This window comes from Pteropus medius, unplaced genomic scaffold (genome assembly GCF_902729225.1).
Source record: "Pteropus medius unplaced genomic scaffold, Ma_sr-lr_union100, whole genome shotgun sequence".
NCBI lineage: Eukaryota > Metazoa > Chordata > Mammalia > Chiroptera > Pteropodidae > Pteropus > Pteropus medius.
In genome coordinates, this window is record NW_024349796.1 from 5,734,407 (window position 1) to 5,760,966 (window position 26,560).

At 50.7% G+C, this 26,560-nt stretch overlaps 1 protein-coding gene and 1 pseudogene across 2 annotated transcripts in view; one reads left to right on the forward strand and one right to left on the reverse strand.

The window, feature by feature from the left end:
- Positions 1-26,560, forward strand: part of ITPKB (inositol-trisphosphate 3-kinase B) — a 91,869-nt gene that overhangs the window by 47,009 nt on the left and 18,300 nt on the right. The gene's annotated exons all lie outside the window — the stretch shown is intronic.
- On the reverse strand, positions 187-305 carry LOC120619431 (uncharacterized; annotated as a pseudogene).

Sequence of the window (26,560 nt, forward strand, 5' to 3'; positions counted from 1 at the left end):
TTTGTCCATACAGGGTTTGCCTCAGATACCAGCAGGACGTCTGTGCCTTTTTGGGCTGGAATTTAACATTTCCCACTTTAGACCAGCAACTTATAAACTCCCTATGCAAAATACCTTGTGATACCCTCATTTCTTTAGTTTTTTATTTTTATTTTTATTTATTTATTTGTTTATTTATCTGCTTTACACCTACAGCACCTGGTCTTCCTAGATGGTCTCCCATCCAAGTACTAACCAGACCCGACCCTGCTTAGCTTCTGAGATCAGACGGGATCGGGCGTGTTCAGGGGGGCGGGGCCGTAGACGCCTTAGTTTTTTAACATGAAATGTGGTAAGATGCAAGCTGTGCTCTTGGGTGTAGACCTTGTAAGGTGCTGGTGTTTGCTTTTCTTAGTTCTCCTTCACCTTGGCCTTTGGCTTTGCCGTTTCTCAAATGAGGATGAGAGAGAGGCATAGAAAAGAGGGGAACAGTGTGTTGTTATCCGAACCACTGTGTTAGAATTGAGAATCAAGCCAACCACTTCCCCGCATCACCCCCTTATTTCACCATTGGCTTATTATACTCCACAGCAAGCAGGAGGACTTTTGAAATGAGTAGGGGACAAGGGGACATAGCATGGTGGAGAGAAATGGGTTCTGGTACACAGCCATGCACTCGGGCCCTGGTTCTGCCTCTGATGAGTTCCGTGACCTTGAGCCAGTCGTGGGATCTGCTGAGCTTCTGTTTTCTTCCTATTGAATCTGAGTAATCTTAGTCTCCGCCATCACCAGCCTCACAGGGCTGTTTGGAGCCTCAGAAGAAATAATCCGCGTGAAAGAGCTTTATCAGCTCTACAGATATTAAAGGAGAAACGAGGAAAAGCAGAAGTGATCACGCTGAAGGAGGGTCTTTTATGCCGGCTCGCAGAGCATTCCTCCATCGCCTCTGCCCCAGGCATCTTTCACAGATTCCCCAGGCCTGTCTCTTTTACTCAGGTTTACATGTTTGTACAGGTGACAAGTCCCAATGCTGGCTGCCCCTCTGGGGCCTGGCTCCCCTCAGAGTGTCATGGTGAAAGTAGGAGGGAGAGGGTAGGCGTGGGTCTTTGGGTGGACAGACCTGTCTTGGGCAGAGCCGCTTGGGGTGACACAATCCAGGGTGACACAATCCAGTCTGATTGCCACCCACCTTGGGAGGCAGAGCTGTGGCCAAATGCATTTGGACTCTCCCTCGAAACATACGCCTCCTCCTGAGGCTGAGCTTGGAAGAGGAGAAGGGATTGGAGGTGGGAAACAGAAGTTGGAAAGTGTCCTGGAGGCTGGAGCCACTGCCCCGCCAGTCCCCTTCACCACTTTCAGCTTCATTTGGCTTCCACGGCCCCTCCCCAAGGAGGTATGAATCCTGCTTTCCCAAGGGGTCTCCTCTGAAGGGGACTGTCAGCCCACAGCATATCTTCTCTTCCAACCCAATACGAGTTAATCCCAGGTACACCTGTTTGTTAGCAGTCAGAGGCATCATCTGTGAGGACCTCCATGCCAGGCCTTGTGTCCTTGTATGGCTGGTTCTTAAAACAGTCCTGTGAGGGAAGTGTTATTATCATCCCCATTTTATAGATACGGAAACTAAGCCTCAGAACCATTAAATGGCTTGACCTAGGTCACAGAGTGGGCAAAGTGCTGGAGCTAGGATTCAAATTTCTTCTTGCTTGGCTCCAAAGCCTTTGCTCCACCTTGCCATTTCATCTCTCACTGCCAGTGAACACAAGTCCCTTGGGCTCTTCCTGTTCTCAAGAATCCTGAATGGCTTGCTGGAAATACTTATGTTTTCCTAGCTCTCGGGCCAATATGACACCAACCAACACCAGCCCAGTGGTTCTCACCTAGGCTGCATGTTGGAAATGTGGGAGTTCTCGCCAATTCCTACGCCGGACTGCAGTCCAAAAGAAGTAGGTCAGAACCCCCGAGACTGGGACCCAGGAAACAGTAGTTGCAAGGCCCCCCGGGTGATGCTGATGGGAAGCCAAGGTCAAGGACCACTGCACTTGCCCGCCTGGCCTTCAGCTGGTGGTGCTCCTTTGAGTTACAGAGGTGAGATGGTGGCAGCTGCTTGGGATCCTTCAGCCAGCTCTTTAGGTGGCCCACCTCCACGGCTGCCACATTGTTTCCATGTAGCTCTGCGACCGACTTTTTATTTAGGGGTGTCATTCAGCCTATATAAGCAGCACCTGAACTCCCTGCTTGGGCTTCTCAAAGCTGGAATGACAGGCATTTCTTTTAGGGGAGAGGTGGGGTATTGTCAAGAGTTGCGTTTGCCGGGCTGCCAAAAAGCTAGTCAGCTAGTAGACCTGCATTCACTCTCTTTTTTGGTGCTCAGGTTGAGGCATTTAAATGTTGCAGGTGGGAAAGTATAAAACACAGATCCAAATCTGCACAATGCAAAAAATATGCAAATTGGGTTTTAAAAGGAAAGACTACTTAATTTTTAAATCAAATCTTTTACCTTGACATAGGTGTTCCTTTGTTGCCCCAGGCAGTTGCAGGAAGGCAGCTGACATCCAGCAGGCCTAGGATGGACCTGGGCTCTGGATTTATCAGTTTCAACACTTACCAAGTCCAAGCCCTTGCCAGGGTGGCTGTGAAGACTGACTGAGAGGATGGATTCAGTCTCTCCCACAGTGCCAGGCAGAGTGTACGCCCAGCACGTATGAATGCTCTTCCTTCTCTTCCCCATTTTAAAGATGCCCGGCAATAGTAAACTTGCTAGTCAACCCGATGAAGTAAAATAAAGTAAATGAGGTAAACGAAGTAAACTCTTCAAGAGTAGAAGGGCTGGTCTAGGGAGTGTCAACCACAGGCTGGGAAGGAAGTTTCTATCTGGCTTCGCCCCGGGAAACCCCATGGGCTGAGAAGTACCTGGTCATAGATCTTCTCACTAGACCACTGGGTCTGACATGAGAGGAGATGGATGATTAAATTTCTGACCAAGGTGTTCAGCTGACAGGCCACAGGTGCAATAACTTCACCTCACGGGCTGACCATTTTCTATTTGGGGACTTTTTCTTGGCAATATGAAGGAACACGCCCATTTAGTTTATTGACAAGGTGCGTAGGTGGGTGGGTGGGGGTGTGGGTGTATTTTGGAGGTGGAGTGAATTCTTGCATTCGCTCAAGATGGGGTGGAACATTTTCCCTCTCCATTTACTCCAGGGCCAGGCCGGCTCTCTTCTGCCCAGTGGGCTTCAAGGCAAGACGGTAGCATGAATCTTCTCATGAGAGAAGCATTTAAAATGTCTCTTGGACATTTCCCTGGATCAGTTTCCTCAATTTGACTTTTCTTTGGGTTGAGTTGCATCTCATCCAAGCAGCGCTTATTCTCAGAGAAGTTCCTGTCGCGGACGTCAGTCTCTTCACAAACGTCCTTGCTGAAAGGCCTGCGTTCCCTGTTTCCTTCCTCCCCAACTGTGAGCTGTTGCATTCCTTTTTAATAAGAATCGTGGATAACTTAATACAATTAATCATCGTAAATTTGGCTCTCCAGTAACTCGTTCACCAGATGTTCCTGGACACGGACCCTAAAACATTCAGCATGATCTTTTTGAGTTTCTGTTCCTCCTGCCGGTACTTGGCTGCCCTTGGGCTTCCCTGCCTTCCATCTTTGCCAAAAAAGATTTAGAACCTCGATGCCGCCCTTCAAATTTAAAGGAATCCGGATCTAATTTCAAGAATCGGGGCATTCTTTTCGAGGTCCAGCTGATTTGGACCGCTGGGTGCACGGGTCCTCTTCGCCCCGCCCTCCTCGAGCTCCGCCCCGCCCACCACGCGCTCCGCCCCGCCCTCCTCGAGCTCCGCCCCGCCCACCACGCGCTCCGCTCCGCCGCTCGAAAAGGCCGGGTCCGGGCCGTGCTCACGTGGTCCCCGGCGCCTCGGTGCAAAGAGGCTCCGCCCTCCGCATTTAGGGTTGAAGACTCGGCCCCGGAACTCTGCCTGAGGTGGCTCGCGAGCTGCCCGAGAGTTGACCGCGATCTTACAGCTGTCTGTGTTAGGCTAAGAGGTGGTTGGTCTCCGTGAGCAAGAAAGAGGCGCAGACACAGGGTCGAGGTGTCAAGATCAGTAGGAAAACAGCAGGTTCTTGGGGCTTTTCATATTTCCTTTTCTCCCCCTCCTGGCATTGCTTTAATGAACTCCTCTCTGGTTTCTCCCAGTTCGGAAATGAGAGCAGTTAACACTGGTGAAAAGAGATTTCAGGGAGTTAGACTCTCAACCCTATCCCCAGCAAAATATAGTTTAAAGCAATAACTTTTAAGTTTATTTAAAACACTTTATACATACATTGTAAATAATTGGATGAATCCTGAAAATATAACGAAACGAAAAAAAATCACCTCTACTCACCTCGTTAGATTTTTCTAAGCATTTAAAAAATTGCTTTCATACTGTCAAAATGCTATTTAAGTATGCTCTTTTGGGTTACTATGATAGGGAAGAAAATTTCCATTCTCTTATCTGCCTTCTCCCTTAAAAATACCACTTCAAAAGGGAAGCGGAATATTAACGCAGGTCAGTCCTCACAAAGCAGCTTTTTTTGAGACTATCCCAAGACCACGGAATTTCAGAGCGGGTGTTATTTTTGAACTTATGTGGTTAATCCTTCCGTTTTGTGGACTGAGACTCAGAAGTGACATGACTTGCGAGGGGCTGCCTAATTAGCCGAAGACCTGGGACCAGAAGAACCCAGGATCCTGGCAGTATTCCAGAAGCACTGAATATGATCGCTTATTTGCAGGTTGGGGATTTAAAATAAAGGCAGAGAGGGGAAGAGATGGGAAATGTTAGGGACAGTTTTCTTTGGAATTTTGGTGCATTCTGATTTCTTTTTACAAATGGAAACAAAGTGGCATTTTCTAAAATTCTAAATAACTGCTGTCCCCATTGGAAGAAAACGCCAGCACGGAGTTGCATTGAGAGGCAGAAGATTGTCTTGGAATGACACCCAGTTATTTTGGACATGTGGACCCTGAAGAAGGTGGCCCCACGACTCCCTTATCGCCAGTCGGGACAGCTGTGTGCCTTCCTTTGCTGGCCTGTCTTCTGGGCAGCCACCATTCTCTCACCTGCTGGGGCATGTCCCCTGGGGATGCCCCTCTTTCTGACATCCACTCTGTACCTGCCCTGATTTTTTACCTGCTGGGAGTATTGGTAAATACCTCTGCGTTACTTCCTGGAAAGTGTCACTTGTCACGCAGGAAACATTCCTGCAGCAGCCTAAGATAAGTCTATTGTGAATATGATTGTCAAGACCATGCAAAAACCTAACCAAAGCCTTATCCCAGACTGGCTGTCCCCAACCGGGACTGATAATAATAATAAAAATGAACACCTAGAAACGGTTTAATGCTGTCTCAGAGTGTCCAAGCTCATTTCACAGATGAGGAAATGGATGGGACCCAGACGAGCTTGCCTATAGTCACACGGTGAATAAATGGCACAGCCAGAATTCACACTTAGCTCAGCTCCAGAGACCATGTTTCTAACCACTGGACTAGATTAGTTGGTTTCCTACAGCAGCTCAGCCCTCTCGCCGTGTGGCAGCTCACCGTAAGAGGTCTGCAGCCGTCTGCGCACGGATTTTATTTTCTTACCCCTTGAGTGAGTCTAGGGTCTTCATTAGGCAGTAGCCTCGCTTTCTATGCCCTGTCCTAAGTTGGCATGGCAACCAGTTTTCATTTTGTGTCATTTTATTTTCCATGGGCCATTTTTGTCATCTTTAATAACTCGTCATTTAGTTACTGGTTCTTTTGTGAAATTGTTCATATGAATAACGTTTGAAGAAAAGTCTTTGTCAGCTTCCACATCCTGGTTTGGGTTTGGACAAGTGTAGAAGTGTGGCCAGAGAGTGTATTCTGGAATGGGACAAATTTGTTTAAATATAGATGCCACCCCTGACTGTTTTTTCTTTTTTAAATTCTTCTGTTTGATATGTTTCAAAGTATTCAAGTAATGCTTGTGCGAGCTTGATATGACAAGTGAAATGGTACGCGTGAAATACCTGTACAAGTGGAATAATGCATCCCAAGATGTCTAGGGATAAAGCTGATCACCTGCCCTTCGGCCCTGTCGCTCTTGCTCCTGAGTGCCTTACGTGGCCTCTCCACGTTTGTTTTCTTGTCTGTGACCAAGGACGAACGCCCACCTCCTGAAGGACTGAGGATGCTGTACATACAGAGTGCTCTTTAAATGGTAGCTGTTATGTGGATGGATCCTATGTGCATTAGGGCCACAGTAAGTTGCCTTTTGGCCATAGAAGGAGGGATTCTCCAAAATTCCCACATTGTTTCTCTGAGCCTCTCCATCTGGCACATCCCAAAGCCCAGTGGAGTCGGCAGGACTAACTCCCAGCCAGGTCCAGAAGGCACAGTGGGAGCAAGCCTCGCTCACCTGAAGCCACAGCCAGGGTGGGTCTGAATCCCGGGCCTTCTGATCCTGGAGCTCGGCTTTTCTGAGGTTCAAATGAGGTTAGGGAACTGAGGAGGAAGGAGCCACTGCTTTAAACTCCACCTCTCCCCTCCCTCTCTCTCTTGAAGGAAACCTCCAACAGCTTCTCCTCTCCTGCACACACACCTCTTCCTGCTTTCTCTACCTTGACACAAAGGTCTCTCCCCAGCCTGGTGGCATCTTGCCTGGGGTGCTAATAATAGAGAAGGACAGATCTGCCAGGCAGTGAACCAGAGGCTGTCCTAGCTCTGCTGTTTCACAGTCCTCCTGGCAGACTCTTTCGGGGCTGACTTGGTAAATACCCTTTGTGAGCGGAATAAGCCTTTGTGTGTCCTGGGAACTCCTGCCGTTCCCCTGAGGGCAGCACCCTCCTGGAAGGGTGACGGGAATGCCTTTGGCCTCAGGATCTTAGGAAAACATTGTTTCAAATAGCTTTAGGCTTCCAAACCAGCCTGGGGGCCCTGGAAGGGAGGCTTTGCAGGCTTGGCCCCTGAGCTGCCAAGGTGCTCCCAGGGAAGAAATGGGGACGGAGAGGAAGGAGGGTGTTGCGTGTGGAGAGACTACGGTTTCTTCTACCTAAAAGGCGACATAATATTTTTCGAGACTCCAAAGCAGAAATAGGAGTGAAAGAAGAAAAGCGAACCATCTCCTGTTTTCTCATTTTAAAAAAAGTCCAGTCAGAGTATCATTTCGTAAGTTATACAAATATCTAATCACCGTGCTGTACACCTGAAACTAACATAATATTGTACGCCAACGGGAATTGAAAATTTTTTTTAAATTAATTTTTAAAAATCCATAAGCCTACTACCCAATTCAGTGGGTTGTTTTTGGAACTTGCTTGGATAAACTCACTTAGAAATTGTTGGAGATTTCCTCCGGGCAGCTACCTCAAATTCTTTTTTCAAGTCGAGGTAGGATGTCTATTAAGGGATTAAAATAAAACACTTCCAGATTTGGAGGTTATTCTCAAGGCACTTTTGCTAGAAAATACCTTGCACTTGGACAATGTTTTGTGGTTTACAAAGCACTTTCACATCTGTTTTCTCACTTGGGAGCGGGCCTGGCGTGTCTTGTTATTATCCCTGTTTTACAGATGAGGAAGCCACGGTTTTGGAATGTTGAGCAGTCTGTTCAAGGTCACACAGGGGCGGGGAGAGCATTGCAGCTCCGTCTTTCCTTCACTGTCCTCCTTCCCACTGAGATGAAACTATAGGATGGTTCCTGGGATCCGAGATCTGGGTTAAATTAACTCACCAGTTCTCTTTGGTGAGTGTGGACTTGCTTGGTCGCGGCTTTTCTGATCCGCCTGTCTCTTCTTCCTTAGAACGTGCATGTCAGATTGAAACCAAGATGGCTGACTTGCGCCGTGCCCGACCTAGCCTGCTTCTGCACCAGGCCATCGTGGCAACGGTTGGCATGGGAGTGTCCACGATTATTCTTTTTTTTCTGCATTGCTTTAAACATCAGAATTACCCTGCCGGTAATCATGAGTTAAAAGCCGGTGCACAAAAGGCATCAGGCAGCAGCCAGATGTTCATTTTAATAAATGGAAAATATGACTCAGAACTGGGGCCAATCTGACCCCCCAAGCAGGCAAATTAGCCATCGATGGTGACGTCTTTCTCTTTGGATTGTAGAGAATGTGGGAGCAGGGGGCCCAGGTTCAGAGAGTTTCGCTTATTTCTCCTCACTTCTTCTATTTGGTGCTGTTTATATTGCTCTGCTCAGACTCTATAGAATATTCTAGCACAATTTTGTAGAAATGTGGGCAGAATTATAAGTAAGGCTCAGAAGGGTGACTTGGGGAGGTGCTCAAGTGGAAACGTAGCCGAGGGGATGCGTTTCGGGGGCCGGAGGCCAGGGCTCGAGAAAGCGTCGTACTTTCCTCTCATTGAGAGTAACAGCCGCATTTGTAGAGCACATTCGTTTCCAGAAAACCTTCGTCTTTCTGCCTGTTCCATATGACTCTCAGAGCTACCAGGGACATGAGCAGAGAGCGGTTAATAATATCCTCGTTTTATAGAGGAAGTAGAAACCGAGAAGCAGGAAGGTTGAGTAATTTGCCCAAAGTTCCACAGCTAGTAAATGGCAGAGCTGGGACTACCCAGTTCAGTGTCCTCTCCGATCTGCCATCCAGCCCCCTCCCGCTTCCTTCCTCCTCCCCTGAGCTTCCCAGCGGCCACTTTGTTTGCTTAGAGGCGAGGGAAGTGATCATGAGAATTTTTCCAGTGCTTGAGATGTTGCTGGGAAAAGGTGGACCAGTATCTGTCCTGATCTGCATGTTAGGGTTTGGGGGTGATAAGATCGAGTCTCAGATACTCACCTCTGGAGAGTGCTTGTGCAAGCATTTCCAAGTGTGGCCAGCGTCTTGCACGCTGCTAGTGGAAAGTAGTAAGAGTTCCATTTTCCTGTTTCAAGCGAGCGTTTCCCCCTTGGGGTTGTAGTAACCACTTCCTCCTCAGCACCCAGTGGTAAACACCAGTCACAGCAGAGTATTCCCTTCTGACAGCCTTGGTGGGTTCCTTTATTCTTTTCTTTTTTTTCTCATCTTTACACACACACACACACACACACACACACACACACACACAGCCTGTTCTGAAGGACAAGTTCTTCCCTCTGGTGGAGGGTTGTCAGCTGCACTGGCCGAGAATAGAAAACCCACTCACACAAGTCAGGCATGGCTACCATCCCCGGAGCTTTGGTTCTTTTTCATTTTCTTAAGGAGTAGGAACGCAGACCAAGTGGATTAATTATCCGAACAGTCTGGATTGACCAGAGGCGGAACGGGTGAACATGGCGGTGGCAGAGTCAGGGTGGGGGGGGGTGTTGGGGGCTTGAGGTGGGGCGCTCATCAAGATGCTGAGATGTTGACAGCGAGGTAGTTATCCTGTGACCGGCGAGGTGAGCCGAGCAGGCCTTACTTGGTGGTTAGGTAATGGGGAAAAGGAAGCGAATAGGGATTCGACAGACACTGAAAGGGTGTGGGGCCATAAGAAAAGGGACAGTAAAGGGTGAGTAAAAAGTTTGAAGAGAGGCATTAATTTTAGATATTTTAAAAATACTTTAATACTTGTATTATAATTGCTGGTTTGGAGAACTTCTTTTGAACCCGCCCCAGTTTTTCTTACAGCGTCCAAGATCATAAAATTCTGTAACCAGAAAATTACCGTGATGTAGAGCTGATTATCCCTGACTCTCTAGGGTGGCAACTGAGACCGAGGGAAATGGAGGAGTTGGAGGCATATATGGCTGTGAAACCTCCCAACTCCACGCTCCAGCCAGGCCTGTGAGTGAGCCAAAAAAGGGAAAAAAAGTAAAGCCACTCTTTGTGTGTTTGTGCTTAACCTTTATGCATTATTAAACAGAACAATAAAAGAGCAGGTCCCTGTGCCTATCTGCCAGAGATCTCTGCATAGAATAAGCAGGAGCTTCCTGCAACCCTGGCGGATTTGCAGGACGGTCCAGATATAGAAACTTAAATCACAAACAGGCTTTCCTAATTTGTGCAGATAGGTGATAAAGCTGAAAGGCCAAGTAATATAGATATATATGCGCATCTAATATATACAGTGTGTATTTCCTGTTGATCTCCATCTATATGCTCCAGAAGACCTGTCAAAGATTTCCATATGTCTAGAGAATTTAGGAGAATTTGGGAGTGGGCGAAACTGGGGGCTGGTTCCACTACTGGTTGCTGTGATTGTCTTTAGACCAACCAAGGCCTTCGTATTGGCCTACCTCCAGTCACCCCCAGGCCTAGGCAAGACCGAACATACATGTCCACAACTTCTCCTATTTCAAGTGGGAATATTTAGAGGGATGTCCTTGTCATACATTTGGCACCGTGTGAGGCATGTCTTCCACTCGTCAGAAACACTGTGCTGGTTGTATTATTCTGAGTGTGGCAGGTCATTGCAGTCACTAGAACGGGGGTACAGAAACCACACGCAGGCTCTGTCTCTCGAACCTTTTCCTGTTTGTCTGCCCGAGTTCACACCTCTCTCGGGAGCTCCAGTCTGAAGAGAGTGAGATGGCTACACCACCTGCTCAAATCTGGAATTCCATCCAGGACGCCACCTCCCCCGAGGCCCACCTGAGGCAGCTGCCCCACCCAGGCCCATGGGCAGACTCTCTCTGCAGCATCAGCTTCCTGCCCACTTCCTTGTCGTCACCTACTTTCCACGGGGATCACGCCTCCAGCTTTGAGTGGGAATGGGGCCGCAACCAAAAGACAGTCATGGTCCAGAGCAGAAAGGGTTTTGTTTTTGTTTTAATCTGCCTTCCTCTCTTACCTGGACAATCACAGAGGACTCAAAACCAATCTTGTTTTACTTTTTCAATTCCCCAGGTCTGCTCTACACGCAGGCTGAGGGATCCTTTTCAAACGTAAGCCAGACTGTGACACCCCGCCCCCTTCAAAACCCTCCAGTGCCCTCTCCTCACATCAAATCCAAAAGCCTAAGTACGGCCCGCTGCCCTTTGCTCGCTCCGTTCCAGCCACTTAGTCACTCTCGTTGGCCTTTTAGCTGCTCAGCACACTGCCTCCCACCTGGGGCCTCTGCGCCCGGCTGTTCCCCAGACCAGGAGTGTTGAGAGCTCAGCCCCTCACTTCCTACAGTAAGGGGCTGAGGTAGCACACCCGTGTCCCCTGCCCTGGCCATTCCCCTTCCTCCACCTCGCTGTCTTTTTCTTCAAAATGCTTGCCGCCGTCTGACGTATCATGCATTTATTTTTTTGTCTGCCTCCTTCCGCTTAGATTGTAAGCTCCTCCAAGGGCCAGGCCTTTGCTGAGTTCGCTGCTACATCCCTACACCTGGGACAGTGGCACATGGCGGGTGCTTTATAAATATGTGTCGCAACAGTGAACGAGTACACGAATCCATTGGCAGCAGCGTGGACCGAGGTGTTTATTGGGCGTCATGTTTGTAGCAAGGGCTGCAAAGAGGCTCTCACGGTCCCTGCTCTTGGGGGGCTCGCAGTCTCGCTCTCTTCTCTGTGGAGGGCCCCCACGTTCTTTTCACCACTCCTGGCCTTGCCCGTGCTCTTTGAATATCGGGAAGGCCCCTCCACTGCACGATCCTAACTGCGTGTGCTCAAAATGGCCGTCTGCTCATGTCTCCGAGTTCCTGGAGTTCCATGAGGGTCCCCCCGTCAGGGAACAATGCTCCTGGAACGTACACAGAGGGAAGGAAACCCTGTTTCTCCCTGAGATGAAGGGACATCCTGGAGGGGGCCATGTTCTCAGATCAGTGCAGGGAAAAGAGAGACAGCCAGCAGTTTCCTCATGTTACCTGTTTATTTGATGATCTCTATCTTTTTTTAGGTTGCAAAAGCAAACCGTATCATAGACATTTTGAAAATAAAGAAAAAGGACAACTACCATATTCTTAACCTTACCATCATAACGAAACGTACTGAGTCTGTTGATTATTAATTGATTGATTTATATTCTATCTTAATTCAAAAAGGTGCTGCATATAATTCGAGCTTATATGCAGCACCTTAGAATATGATAAATAGCTAAAAAATCAGAGCAAGGGGGAAACAGTTTTATCGAAATCCGTATAAACCTGATGTGCAGAAATGCCAACTGATACAACCATTCTTACAAATTGGTGTATTTCCTCCCAGCTTATGTACATTTTTAGAGTCTATCATGCTTCCTCCCCACATATTAAAAAATGTCCATGTTTCTTTCTAACTCTTATTGTTCAGGACTGAATGATCAATCCCAAGGATGTGCCTCTAATTTATTTAATCATTCCTCTATTGTTGGATGTCGAGTTATTTTCAATGCTATTGTTAAATAAACAATGGCATAATTAACATCTTTGTGCTTGTCACTTTTTCCATATTTTAGAGTATTTCCTTAAGTAGATTTCCAGAGGTAAAATAACTAATGAAGGGTTCAGACATTTTTTATGGCCTTTGAAATGGATTCCTGCGCTGCTGACCCCAAGGGTCATGCACTTCTGGGATGTCTCCAGCAGCCTTCTGCTGTGTGTTCCACTGTGTCCTCCTCCTGAGCACTTGTATTGATTATTTTTATGTGTTTTGCTAATTTAATAGGGAAATAATGAACTGCTATTTTCCTTATGTGTACGTCAAATTACATGTATGTTGCCAGGTTACCTACTGGCATCTCATCTTCACGCGTTTGTTTGGATTCTTTGTGTACCAAATGGATTAACCCTTCCACCATAAGATAGTTTGTAAAACATTTTCCCTAGCTTATTTGACTTTTACTGTGATTTGGGGGGGTTTCTTTGCCTTTGATACTTAGACATTTTACATTTTGGATAGTCAAAGTTTTTGGTAATTTCTTCTCTCTTTTCTACCTATTTACCTAGAGACTGCAGTCCAAGTTCATCGGCCTGGCAGTCAAGGCCATGGTGATCTCGGCTCAGTTCTCCTTTCCAGAAGGCTCACCTTCTGTCCTCCTCTTGAAGCTTCTTGTCAGGAAGCTGAACAAGTGCCATATCTAGCATATTTGGCACTTTGGCGTGGATGATATTTTTTTAACATCCCCCTCTTCTGTATGACAAAAAATTATTTTCAGTAATAATCAGGAAATAAAACAAATAATGAAAACGGCGAGGACGGGACTGCGGACGGCGCAGCTTTTCTGTTGAGTTTGGTCTATGTGACCCACGCCAGCCAAAAAGAAAAAAAAGCAGAGGAAGTAAACGGATCTAATGCTTGTTAAATAAACTAATGCACGCTTTGGGAAAGGGGAAAATTACACTTACGTATTGGTCTATAGCTGTAATAAATAATAACATTACACTATTTTTGAGTCTAGTATAAATCTCCTTTGCATATTCGTATTCAGTAGACAGAGACGGATTTGTCGGTCCATCTTCTCTTATAGTTGGTTGCACAGCACTGTTCATTAGTTTTAATTTTGAAAAGTTTCTTTCAATTGAAGCATAACAGTTAGAAAAAAAATCTTAAAAGAGGAATTTGTCAGAAATTCACAAATTTCCCATTTTGAAGTAAATCCAGAAATTATAATACTGTCCTCATCTTTATTTCTTTGGGATTGATTCTGTGTCTGCTGTTGAGAAACTTTAAACATAAATAAAAACTCGAAAGGACCTCATAGAATGGCAGGATGGAAGTAGCCCAGGTTCTGTTTCTTTGTCTGTTTACTGGGCTACCATTGTTTATTTCTGGTCCGAAGTTTATTTCTGGTCTGCTCTTGAAGTTCAGGAGCATAGTACCACAGGATCTGGGGACAACAAACCGTGCCCCGAATAGAGTGTGAACGATTTTGAATCCTGTCAACTTGCCCTTGAAACCCGTTTAGCTGAGTCTCCGTGGGTGTCGGGGGCTAACTTTATAACTGGGAGTTCTCTGAATTAACTTCATGTAGAATAAAATATTTATTAAAAGATAAAAGTCTGTGGATTTGAAGCTCACATATGGTATAAAAATGAAACAATAATGCAGCAATTGTTTAGAATTAGACGAAAGGTTTGGGGAGAGGACGGTAGGGACATATTCAATCAGAGTTGCCAGCTCCTGACGATACTGAAAACCTGACCAATTTTATTACTGTTTTAAACTCCCTGCAGTAAAGTTATCCTCTTAAGTCGGGTACCTACTTATTAAGTTGCTTGCCTCTGAGGCAGACTGCACCCGTTGCCTGGCCCTTGGTGTCAAGGTTAGCTGAGCTGGTTGGCTTTTTTTGTTTCTCTGCTTTTCTCAGGCCTGAACTTACCCCACTGTTTCTTTCTTCTTCTCTCTTCTTCTTCTTCTCTTCTCTTCTCTCACACACACACACACACACACACTCCTACCATTTTCCTTATCTTTCAAGATTTAGCTGAAATGCCACCTTGTCCATGAAGCTTCCCTCCTTTATTTCCTCCATCTCCCAATGAACCTTCTGCCGCCCTATATACGCGCCTCTGTACAGTCACTGACATTTTCTACCCTTTATTCTGGTTATCGAGGCTCGCGCTTCTCTCCTGTAATGGACCATGGGCTCCCCAGGACCTAACCCTCAACCTAGTATGTAGTGTCCGGTACATCTCGTGGGATTTGAACGGGTACAGATTATTCTAGGTGGTAAAGGCTACGGGAGGGGGAAGTAGGCCTCAAGAGCCACCAGATTTCGAGGTTCGTAGACAGGAGATATGAGCGGAGGCTGTTTCAGTCAGATAAGGGCCGGGGGCCTGGAGAGAACTGCAGGACTGATTTGGCCTCAGTAAGGACAGCGCCTTCTGGAGGGGGTGGGCTGACGAAGGGAGGTGACATATTTGTGGAACCAGCGTTGGCCTGAGTGTGAGGAGACCTGGATTTTTCTCTCAGCAAGTCTCTCCCCTGTCTGGGTCCCCTCTGCAGCGAAGGACCTGACAAGGGGTCTGAACTCCAGCTGCTCTGACATTCAGAGTCTCACCATAGGTGCCTTGGGGGGGCCCTGCCTTCCCCATGTGCCCAAGCCTTGGCCAGCCCCACCCCAGGTCTGTGTGGGGGAAAGCAGACCCATGTAGGTTGTGTGCAGCCAGGGCCAGAATGGATATGGGAAGGTCTGGGCGGCCTGATTCGGGGGAGGAGGCCAGGGAGGCAGCCCAGACCTGAGGCCTGGTTCTGGGGCTCCCCTGTCTGCCTCTCTCCCTGAGGAGCTGGCCCTGCGGTGAGACCACTCAGAGCCTCCAAGGCTGCTGCTTCTGCTTCTCGAACTCAAGGTGTGTGTGTGAGGCTCTCCTTTGTGGTTCAGGAACCCCAGCCTTCAGCCAGACCCCACAGGCAGAGCTGGGGGTTCCCAGCCGCTTCGTTTAACAGGCATTTATTGGTTCCTGACCCTGGGAAAGTAATGTGCTAGGGGCTAGGGATTCAGCCACGAGGTGGCCATTCGCTGCCCTCAAGGAACGCTCACTCTAGTGGGGGTGATGCTTGAGGTGCAACCAGATCATTTGAATATACTGTGAGCGGAGCCACGAGGGCATGTACGAGATGCGGAGGAACAGGGCTGCCGAGGAGGAAGCAGTCGGTGTCTTCGCGCACGGGCAGGGGGAAGCGGGGTCTGGGGAACGTGCTGATCACTGAGCATGGTTTTAAAGATGAAGGCGAGTTCTCTGAGCAGGTGTGGGGAGGGGTGTCCGGCCAGAGGGAGGGGCAGGGAAGGCCCAGTGCATGAAGGAGCAAGCTGGGTCTTGGCGGATAGGCCCCTTTTGCTTCAGTAAAGGGGCGAAGGGGCGTGGCCGGGCAGGAGCCCCAGAGAGTCCATCTGAAGGAGCGTGGTCTTTGTCCTGAAGGTTCTTGGGAAGCAGGGAGAGACCTGCTGGAATCGGCATGATGAGATGTGCATTCTAGAAAGATCTCCAAGGCCGAGGTGTAGAGAGGGGACCGCAGGAGCGGGGGCGAGCCCAGGAATGGGGTGTCCGTCCCAATCCAGGAGAGACAGAAAGATCAGGATGATTGATGGTCCTAGGGGCGAGAGGGTTGGCAGGGGGGTAGATTGGGGTGACTTTGGTGATCTGCCAGATGTTCTGGAAACACTGTGCTAGGGTCTCTTTAGCTGTCCCCTGAGGGGAGATCTCAGGGTCACCCACAAAGTTTGTGGGCAGGGGGCCACAGTCCCGGTGCCAGGCCGGACTCTGCTCATGCCCTCTCTGTGCGGAGTCCCTCCGGCCCCTAGCTGCCAGGAAATCACAGTTGGGTGCGATGAGCACCAATGAAGCTGCTGCCACCTGTGAGGCTCTGCTAAGGAGCTGGTGAGCAGAGGGACACCTCCGGCTCTCGGGAGCAGGGAGCTCCTGCAGCTCCGCCCTCTGAGCGCCTCTGACTCCATTGGAGGCGCCTCGATTGGCGAGCTGCTGCCTCCCCAAACCCCGGCTGCAGGTACTGGTCCCACTGGATTGCGTGCTCCCTGCTCTTCTTGTGCCACGGCCCTCCCTTCAGAAAGCCTGAGCCTTCATCCGTTGTCCTCAGAAGACTTTAGGGTGGGTATGGGACCGAGGCACTTGTCATTTAAAGCTGTCCTTATCTGCATGAGTGGCCCTCCGCAGTCATGCCTGTCGTTTCTTTCTCATTTTTGGCAGGCTGTGGAGGAAGAGAGAGGATGGCCAGGGGCCTCTAAATCCAGTACGAGTCAACACTCAGAGTTTGCTTGGCATCCGCACTGTGAAATACTCAGAGGCCCCCGTGCCCTCTGGTTTTTCCTTAACATACTCAACAGTCTTTTGAGTGTCATAGCCAAGGCCTGTCAGACTTCCTTCTGGCCCAGCTCAAAGGCCATCTGAGTGTCTCCTCTCCCAGGCTGGGCCACAGCTGGCAGGCTCAAATGCCAGGTGCCCCCAGTTCTAAATTCTGCTCTGATGAGAGGCAGAGGCCAGTCAGAGCACGTTCTGTTCAGCCGTGACCGAGTGAGGTTCCACTTCTCTGATGAGCAGGCAGGGCCAGCGTGGCGTGGTCGGGTGATTCAGAAATCCTGGCTTCTGTTTGGGCCCCTGCAGGTAGGTAACCACTGAGCCATCATCTCTCGTGCTTCCGTTCCCCCACTCCCACCTCCCCCGCTGCTCATCTAGTCAGAGGCCAGCTTTCTTTGGGCATTTTATTTGATCCTTTAGGCCTGAATGACCAAGCCTTGCCCTGCATGCGTGATGCAATCAGGTGTTCAGAGCAGAGGTCCCAAGGATGTCTTTGGCACACTCTCTCCTTTGTCTCTAGACCCAGGAGCTCGGCTCAAATGCTGTCCAGGGCCGGGCCGGGGATAGGTATGCACAGGGCTCGGGGACTGGGGAAGGGAAGGTGCATCTCAAGGTGTGCCGCCCAGCTCCAGCCCGCGGACAGGTGCCGCCAGGGAACGCGGGCCCAGGAGGTCACAGAAGTTGGAAACCTGGATTTTTGTGTGAAATGATCTGATTTTTAAATGTTGGCAACTAATTTAGAAAAGAAAAAAAATTGGAGCCAGAGAAAATAGGCCTGTTGGCCACAGTCTGGGATCTAGGCCCCGTGTCATGGATCGCTTCTCACTAACGGGCTTTCCTGTGGGTCTGATTCAGGATCGAGGGGGGAGCTTCTGACTGACTTGGGGGAAAGGGAAGAGGAAACTGTTCTAGAAGCTCTCGGTCCATTTGCATCCCGCTAGCCAAGCACCGTGTGAAACTGCTCAGCCTCTTGCATCTCCAGAGCAATGCTTTCCGTTTTCCTCCTGGGTCCCCCTGTATTCTGGGGTTCTTGGGCAGTTCATCACCTCGCTTCTTTTTCCAAAGATCGCAATGACGACTGATTGAAAATATTTTCTTCAGTCGGGTTTTTCCTTGGTGACTTCACTCAGAGACAGATGTGCCCTAATAATAGCATTGAAAGTTAAGGGAGAGGGATCAGCCAGCTGGTCGTCTTCCCTAGAAATGATGTTCCAGTTCCTAAATGTGGGCCGTCCCCAGAGACCTCTGAGGGGCCGGGCCTGCGAGGGAGCAGTGGTCACCGTGAGACTCCAGAGTCTCTCTCTCTGGAACAGAGTCCCTGCGACTCTTCGTTCACCTAGGACGGTGGCTGTCACGCTTCATCCAGATGCCCAGCTGAGCAGCCACTCTCTTCATAGACTGGCAGACAAAGGCTCTCCCTCGCTCCTGCCTCCCCACCCCGCCCCGCCGTGCCCGGAGGCCTGGAGCTCGCTGAGGCCGCAACCCTGTCTGCCTTGAGCGGCCTGGTCCTCCCTGTGTCCCTCTAGTTCCTTTGGTTCAGGGCCACTGGCTGGAAGGACTCTCCAAGGTCATTAAGCTCATTCTCAGCCTCTGTCATTCCAGAATACATTTTTCAGATAAGCCCCTCGCATCTCTCAGTAACGTTTCATGTACCCCAAACTCAATGGGAGGGACAGCAACCACATCTAAGAGAACCCGGAGCGTTCTGTACGCCGTGCAGGCAGCGGGGGGCTTTGAGCGGGTCAGGCTTTGCGGCAGAAGGTGGTGTACCTTGGATGGAACACCTGGCTGCCGTCCGCAGATGCCAGTGCTGCGTCTGTGTGTTAGCTCCTCTAAACCTGAGAGGGAAGAGGGGGGGATCTTTGCCTCTGTCTCTAATATACAAGATCCCTGTGCAGTTTTACTAAAACCGATCCTATCTGTAATTATCACAAGAGCTGCTGTGACATATCTCAGTATAAAGTAAATGTTCATTCATTGTAGCCTAAAGCAAGGAGTGACGGAAACAGTCGTCTTGGGGCGGGGGGGTCCCTGCTTCCTCTGGGTGGGAGGCGCCCCTGCCGTTAGGCACGCCGGGGCAGGAATCGGGTCAGGACCCCCAGGTCTGTCCCCTGATTGGGACACAAGCCTGGGTGAGCCCCTTTGTCCCTGCTCGCTTCTCGGAATGGGAGGTGGGTCTGCTGCCTGCCTCTCAGGGGCCCTGGGAGCCTCCAGCCCACGGGAAAGTGCTAAGTAAGCACTCCGGGCCCCGGCTGACAGAGATGCACGGGGAAGGACGATGAGTCAATCTGTTTATGAAAATCACACATACCGACGCAAACATCAAGATGACCCGGGGGACGGCCACGTTCTGAGAGCTGACGAGTCTTGGGGGTTCACTGGTGTGTCTTTTTGGCAACCTGTTTCCTGTGCCTCCCGCAGTGTGCGTATGAACAGATGCATGACTGCTTAACTGAGCAGCTCCGGCCAGAAGAGGGAGGGCGGGTGACTCATAGCAGAATTCAGGGCTGCGCCTCGGCCTCTGGTAGGCAGGCCTGCAGCCGCTTCTTCAGAAAGCAGCTCTGTTGGGATTTCTGCTTCTCTCCACAGGTCTGTATACCCATTTGCTAAGCGCCATTTAACCACCAGCAAATCAGTGTCATCTGTCAGAAATATGAATCACACCAAAGTATCTTGCTTGGAAATGTTTTCGAAATATAGCGAAATATTTGATATTGCTTGTAAGTTCTCATGTGGTATGCAGGCTCTTCCTGAAAAGTTTTCTTGATAGAAATTTCTTACGTGGGAGTTCCCAAGAATCTGGCTTTGGAGTTAGTCCAGAGTGACCCCTTTACCAAATCTCTTACAAGTGCTTCCTAGTTCTCAGAAGCTACTTAAAAGGCAATCTTTTGTCTGTTAATATTCTTGGTCTGCAGAAGTAAACTTTAGCAAGCCGGCTGAGGAAATCTCCCTTCTACTATGTCCGGTAGGATCCTTAGGCTTTTTAATTTATAACCTGAAGGTTTTCAATCTCAGCGAATATCTGAAGACATACAGGGGAAAATTACAGAGTTGCTAGCACAGGAGAGGTTTGTTTCCGTAAGCAGGGCTGTGCTTGTGAGAGCTACGAGGAGAGAAGATGACATTTTAGATCCTTCAACATTTTGCAGAAAACTTACTTTCAAATTCCCGGCTTTTTAAATGTCATCTTCCAGCACGAGATGAAGAAATCTGTGTCTGCAGAGCTGCCTGGTCATGTCTCCTGGGCAACAAGCAGAGTGACTTCTTTCAGACCAGAGGTCCCTCAGGGAGGGTCTGCAGGAAAAAGAGTCTAGTGATACAGGCTGGTGGCTTCCGCGTGAAGCTGCCCTCACCCGCTGTCTTTCACACTCTGCTTAAAAGCGGCTCTTGGGCATCTGGACTTCCAGAAAGACTATGTCGAAGGCAAGCCCCAAGCTCCTCCTCGGTTCATTTCGTGGCAAGAAATAGGACTGTTTTGGAGACCCACTTCCTGCCAGCCGTGGCCTTCACCTCTGCCCTTTCCATGGGAAGGTGGGATTCGAAGGCCAGGGCGAGGGATAGTGGGTGTCAGACCCTACCGCTGACGTGTGCTGAGCTGACACAGAGTCCCCTCCCATGTGTTTTATCCCACACTTAGGGGACTTAGACACCAGACAGGGCGGGCGAGAGATATGCAATACTCACTTTTACTGACTGCTTCCGTCTGTGTCACAGGCATTGCTCATACAGAATTTAATCCTGAGAACAACCCTGTAGGATGGGAAGTATTCTCGTTTTACAGATAAAGAGGAAACTGAAGCTCAGAAGGGTTTGGTAACTCGCCTAATACCGCTAGCCAGAATCTAAACAGGATCTGAACCTGGGTTTATCTGGCTGTAAGGTTGTAGTTTACAAATGACAAGAAACCAGGCAGCCCAGCAGAGCTTGGACCCTAGAGCTAGACTACCTGGGTTCAAATCCTGGCTTTGCTGCTTCTCATCTATAGAACCTTGGCAGGTTGTCTAATCTCTGTGCGCCTCAGTGTCCTTATCTGTAAAATGGGATAATGAGAGTACCCATGTGATAGGTTGAGATACTCATTATACATAGTCCTCATCTAGCACTTAGCACTGTGTTTGCCTGGTAAGCACTCAGTACCTACTAGCTGTTTGTTACCTCTGCTGGAACAGACCCCCGGCTGTCGGCCCTACTTGTAATATCTCCAAGAGCTGAGAAGGAGGGAGAGAAAGCCCTAGCCCCCCAGGCCAGGGAAGCCGGAGGAAGTGTGGGGGCTGGAGTGGGGCGGACTCCTCTCAGGCATTGGCCCAAGAGGGGCTCAGTGCCACTTGTCTGCTGATCACTGAAGACCTCCAGTAAATTTCCAGCCTCTGTAACTCAGTTTTGTTTTTTCGCATTTTACCAAAGTAAAAATAAAATCCCTGGGGAGGGGTGGACAAGGCGAAGGGAGGGAAGGGGCTGGTGTGTGTTGCAGGGGTGGCCCCCACCAGCCAGCTGGGCAGAGCCCCGGGTGTGCCCTTTCCCAGGGGAAAGGCCTCGCCTTCCTTGTCCACAAGGAAGCCAGCTGCTAGAGGCCACCCCCACGTCTTCACGCGCGCTCGCTCTCTCTCTCTCTCTCTCTCTCTGCTCTCTCTCTCTCCACACACACACACACACACACACACACACACACACACACACACTTGGACTCTTCCCCAGCCCCCAGCCACTCCCTGTTTCCTGCTATTGTCGGTCCCCAGCCTCTGGTCCCAGCAGCCTTTGAGGCCCTGACAGGCTCCTGGGGCAACAGGCCTGCAAGGCCTCTGTGTGCACCAAAGCATTTCCTATGCCTTCTGCTGCTTCCTCTCTCGCCTCCTTCCTCCAGGCCTCCATTATTTTTAGTTCTAAAGAAGATGGAATCCAGGAGGGAGGAGGCAGGCGGAGCCGAGCTAGTGACCTTCCAGAGCAGAGATGGAGTATTTGCGGCCCGAAGGGGAATATTAGAGGCATTTCCATTTCGGGCCAACGATACCTCCATTCTTGGGTGACTAAAAAAAAGTGATTTTGCAAGATCGCGGGCCCCTTTGAGGCCGCCAGCTCCTCTGAAGTTAGGAAGAAGGAAGGAGGGTGGATCTGGAATTGTCACTAGTGGGAGTATTTTCTTTGCTGGGTTGACCAGTCTGAGTAAAAAGGTGGGTCCTCCATGTCATGCGTGCATGTGAAGAGACCCCTGGGGCTTGAGGCCAGCCAGGCTGCCACCTGTCCTGGAGCCTCGGGGGTATGGTGAGAACCCCGGGCAGACTGAACAGGAAGTTCCCACAAGCATGCCCCTCCTGCTCCCTAGAGATGTCTTCGGAAAGCTCCAGGCTTGAGCAGGTGCGTGAGGAAGCGTGTGGCGCTGGGCCTCTAAGGTTTTCTTACCGGTCGCACGGCCGGTCGTGTTGTACGCCCTCTGCTCACCCAGCGTAGGCGGCACCAGCCGCGTTAGGACAGATCCCCAGTTCTCCTCCTCCGCGGGGGACACAGCACCGTGCAGAAGAGTCACAAAACACACCGACCCCGTTCTGCTGTGGGGAGGGTTCCGGGAATGGCAGGCGGCTGCAGTGTGCTGAGCTGACATGGAGACACACATTCCCGCGGGATCCACTGCGGGGACAGGTAGGAGGCAGATCGATGAGAGGGTGGAGGGAGAACATTGCAGGCAGAGCACCTGCCAGGGCAGAGGCCTGGGCGTGGGGACGGGTGTGGGACAGGTATGGGACAGGTATGGGACAGGCCGATGTTGGCCTTGCTGATGGATCAGAGAGGGTGCCTGAGGGAGTGAGTGTGGGGAGCGAGGGCAGAAAGGTGTCTGGCGTGGCCCTGTGTTCCTGGGGGGGGGCCTCGCCGCATCCTGTGGTTCTGGCTGATGGTGGGGGAGGGGCACGGCCATGATGTTAGACGGACCATGTGTGCAGCCTGGGCACTGCCCTTGGCCTGGAAACTGGGCCTCTGGCTGCAACCACAAGAAGGCCACTAATCAGGAGAGGACAGCCGGGCAGGCGCTCAGGCTTTTCTTGGTTTTGGCCAGAACGAGCTGCCAGGAGTCGACTGACCAAGGTGCCTCCCCCCGGAGACAGTCAGCCCAGCCTGCCATTTTAAGACGGAAGCTGTAGGTCCTGACCAGGTCCTACGCTCTCGGCCTGGAGCATCACAGCCCTCTCGATCCACCCGGAGGTGGAGCGGAGGGCTCACGGCGCTCACCCTGAGAACGCAGAGCTAGTCCCCGCCTCTGACCATCCTTGCTCTGCCCTAGACCCGCCGCTGGTTCTGCGGGAGCTGCCTCGCCACGCCTCAGCCGGCGTGTTCCCGAAAGGACAGGTGAGGGGAAGCTGGTGCCCACCCAGACCCTCGACGAAAGACGTTCTGAACCACCCATCCCGTGAGGGGGCGGAAAGGGATAGGAATGAAACATCACTAGGGCCTTTCTCAAAAACTGTCTTCGCATTTGTTTTTTAGGAGACTTTTCTTGTTTGTTAAAGGGGTCAGATGGTTCGCCTTCAAATCCAGCCTCATACTTAGCCAGAGCTACCTGCCCTGCCAAGTCCTTGGGCTTAATTTTTCCGATCCTTGGTGTCTTAGTTTTTCTGAAAGGCCTTTCCTCCTCCCCCCAAGCCCACAGCTCACTTTTGGCAGGGGCAGGTTTCGCTTTTGGCCCCAGCCAGGTTTCTAACCAGGGTTCCAGGAGGCAGCTATTGAGCCAGGGGCCCCTACCTGCCTGGGCTTGCACCCAGCTGCCGTCACAGGAGGGCTTTGCCAGGGCGAACACAATGAACAAAGCTGGCCGGCCCCGGCCTGGGAGAAGCACAGGCTTTTTCCCCAGCGAAGGAAAGAACGATCACCAGAGAAACCCTAACTGCTGTTTGAGAAAAACCAAAAGAAGAAGGAGGGAGAAAAAAAGCATTTTTTTCTAAACATGGAGAACTCAGCGACTTCCGCTCAGACTTTTGCAAACGCAGAACAAAGGCGCCGACACGGGACTGAACCGTCCCTGGCAGGGGCGTCTTCCGTCCACTTGGGGCGCAGTGGTGAGTGTGCCTTCCCCGGGCGCCCCCGCTGCGTGTGTGTCAGCAAGACTGTTCTGGAAGCAGACTCGAAAGGAGGGCAGGGCAGGTCTTTACTGAGGCCTCCTCCGTCGGAAAGGTCACTCTTTTTTGACAAAGCACTTGCTGTTTATCTGGGCTGTTTTTTAAGTAGGGGAAAGGCAGAGAGCCCCCAGACAGGGAGAGAGGGAAACAAAATCCTCGGAATCAAATGATGCCAACCGGGAAGCTGTGTGACCTTGGGCAGGTTACTTAACCTCTCTGAGCATGCGTCCGTGATTTACGGAACATAACAGTAGCAGTTCTGTAAATGAGGATCGCGTGAGATTTTAGCATAATCGAGTGCTTGGTAATATGTTAGGCGTTTAAAATGTGATTTCTTTGCCTCTTTTCCCCACAAGCCAGGTTATCACCTCTCACCAACACACATGCGCCCATGCACACACACGTGTACACGCGCGCAGCAACACACACACGTGCCCGTGCGCACACACGCGCGGCAACACACACGCACCTACACACACACACGCTGCTGCACACACACACGCTCTTATGACACACACACACCGCACACACATCGCACACACTTCCTCAAGTAGCAACACATGTGCCCATGCACACACACATGCACACATGTGCGGCAACACACACGCGCCCATGCACACACACGTGCACACACGCGCGGCGAGGCAAAGAATTCTGGCAATGTTGTTTGGAGAGTCAAAGGTCCAGAGATAATTTCCCTTTTTTGACATTTTAGAGATTTCCCTTCACCTCTTTGACTCTTGAAAAAAATGGAGACTCTTTATAATGATCTAAAAGTGAAAGTTAGCCAAGTGATCAGATTATTTAAATAAACAGAGAAGTGCTGGAGGGGAAAGTTGCAAATTGGGGGAGTAACTCAGGTGGGAGAGAGGTTAGGAAGAGTATGTACACCCCTTTATAAAATGAAATCTGTTCAGCAATCTCATTTACCCCAAAACACTGTTTTTCGGTGGCGCCCAGCAGAGTCCCACACACGTGCAGTGGGCTGGTTTGGGAAACTTCTGCCTTGGGTGGATTCACTGACCTTCTGCCCCAGAGAATGGTGTCGAGGCGCCGGCTGGCTCTGACTGCACCTGAGTCATAGCAGCCACCCTGTGGGTTCCCAGAGGCCCTAGCATCCAGAGAGAAGCTCTGTTAATCACACAGTTAGCTCATCTTCTCGCCACCAGCAATGATCTGACCCTCTGGAAGTGCCCAGCTGGATTCTCGCCCATCTGTGGTGGCTTGGAGGAGAAAACTATTTCCATTTAGAAAAACAGACCCAGAAGTCAAAGCAACGTGAACATCGATGGTCGGCCTATCCCATGATGGTCTCCAGGGCGCCTGTCCAGGTGCCTTACTAACGTGTCTGTTCTCACTGTAACCCCACAGGGCGGGCGGGGCGTGTGCAGCGTCATGGTGCCCAATTCACAGATGAGAACAGCAGGGAGCAGGGCTGGCTTCCCCGTGTGCGGGCTGGGCAGTCCCCCACAGGCCCTCGTGGGGCGCCACGTTTGTTCCCCGCTCTGCCGTCTGCATCTTGACGTTCTGACTCTGCTTTGGACGAGGAGCTCACATTCTCATTTTGCATGGGGCCCCGTGCCTCATGTAGCTGATCTTGACGGTAGCCAAAGCGTTTTGTGAGTGGGGGGCAGAGGCCCCTCGTCCTCCACCCTTGGCTCTGGCCCCTCGCTTCCCCTTCTTCTTCCAGCCCTTCCGGCCTGTTTTATAGAAGATGAAGGCTGGGCTTGAGGTTATTATCCCTTCTGTTTGTTTAAGGCAGCGTTTCCCTGAGGGGGACGCCTGACCGGGAGAACCAGCCAGAGGATGGCGTTTACCTAGAAGCCATTAGCATCGCACAAAGGGAGGCTTGGAATCTGGTTTAAATAAACACACAGCATCAGGGACACTGCCCAGTCTCCTCCCTGGAGCAGCCAGGGCCCTGGCAGCCTGGCGGGCCGGTGGGTGACTTCTCCCCTGGGCTCTCGAGGGCTCTGGGCAGCTCCAGGGCCAGAGGTGGGTGAAGAATCCCCGGCTGGGGAGGCTCCGCATCCTTCGCAGGGCTCCCCGGTCAGGTAGCCTGTGCGCTCTGAGGCCCCAGGTGTTGCATGTGGGCGCTGGCCTCTGGGAAGTAGATCGACATCTGCCGTGAGACGGAACTCTGGGCAAAGAGAAAGAGGAAAAGGTGAGACAGAACGTGTCACGCCCCGATCCTCTCAAAGGTGCCGCTCCTCCTGGCAGGTGATGCGGGGCATGGAGTCAGGTGCGGGGACAGGCTGGCCGTCCGTGGCTGGAGAAGGCTGGGCTGGGGTTGGCTGGATTCTGAAACTCACTTTCCCTATGACCTCTGCCATCCCAAGCATGAAGAGGCCTGGGTTTTGTCCCAGATGTTTTCCTCCCACTGCAAACCTCTCTCCACATTCTCTGAATACTTTAGCGCCTGTCAAGTCAGGTTCAAGGGGAGGGACCCTGCCTAGAGCAGCTTCAGGGCAGCAGCCGTCCCTGGGCCTTAAAGAGCCCCACCCCACTTTCAGCCTCCCATCTGGCTGTTTTCTGGTCCTTTCGTCCTAAACCGCTTCGAGTGGGTCTCCTCCAAGCCCATAACCCCCAGGTGTCACCTGAAAAACCTTACTCTGGTCTTCAGTGGACTTAATTAACCACCCAGCTCGGAATCGAGGCGAACGCTGCGTGTCTCCAGCGCCCCCTGTGGCCCCTTACCTGCACGGCAGGTGATCATCTTGGGAGTGCTTTCCTTTCCCTTGGAGCGTTTGCAAGAACATCCAAAGTACAGAATTCTCCAGCAGTCTAAGCGTTCAGCTGGTCTGATCCGAGCAGAAGTTACGC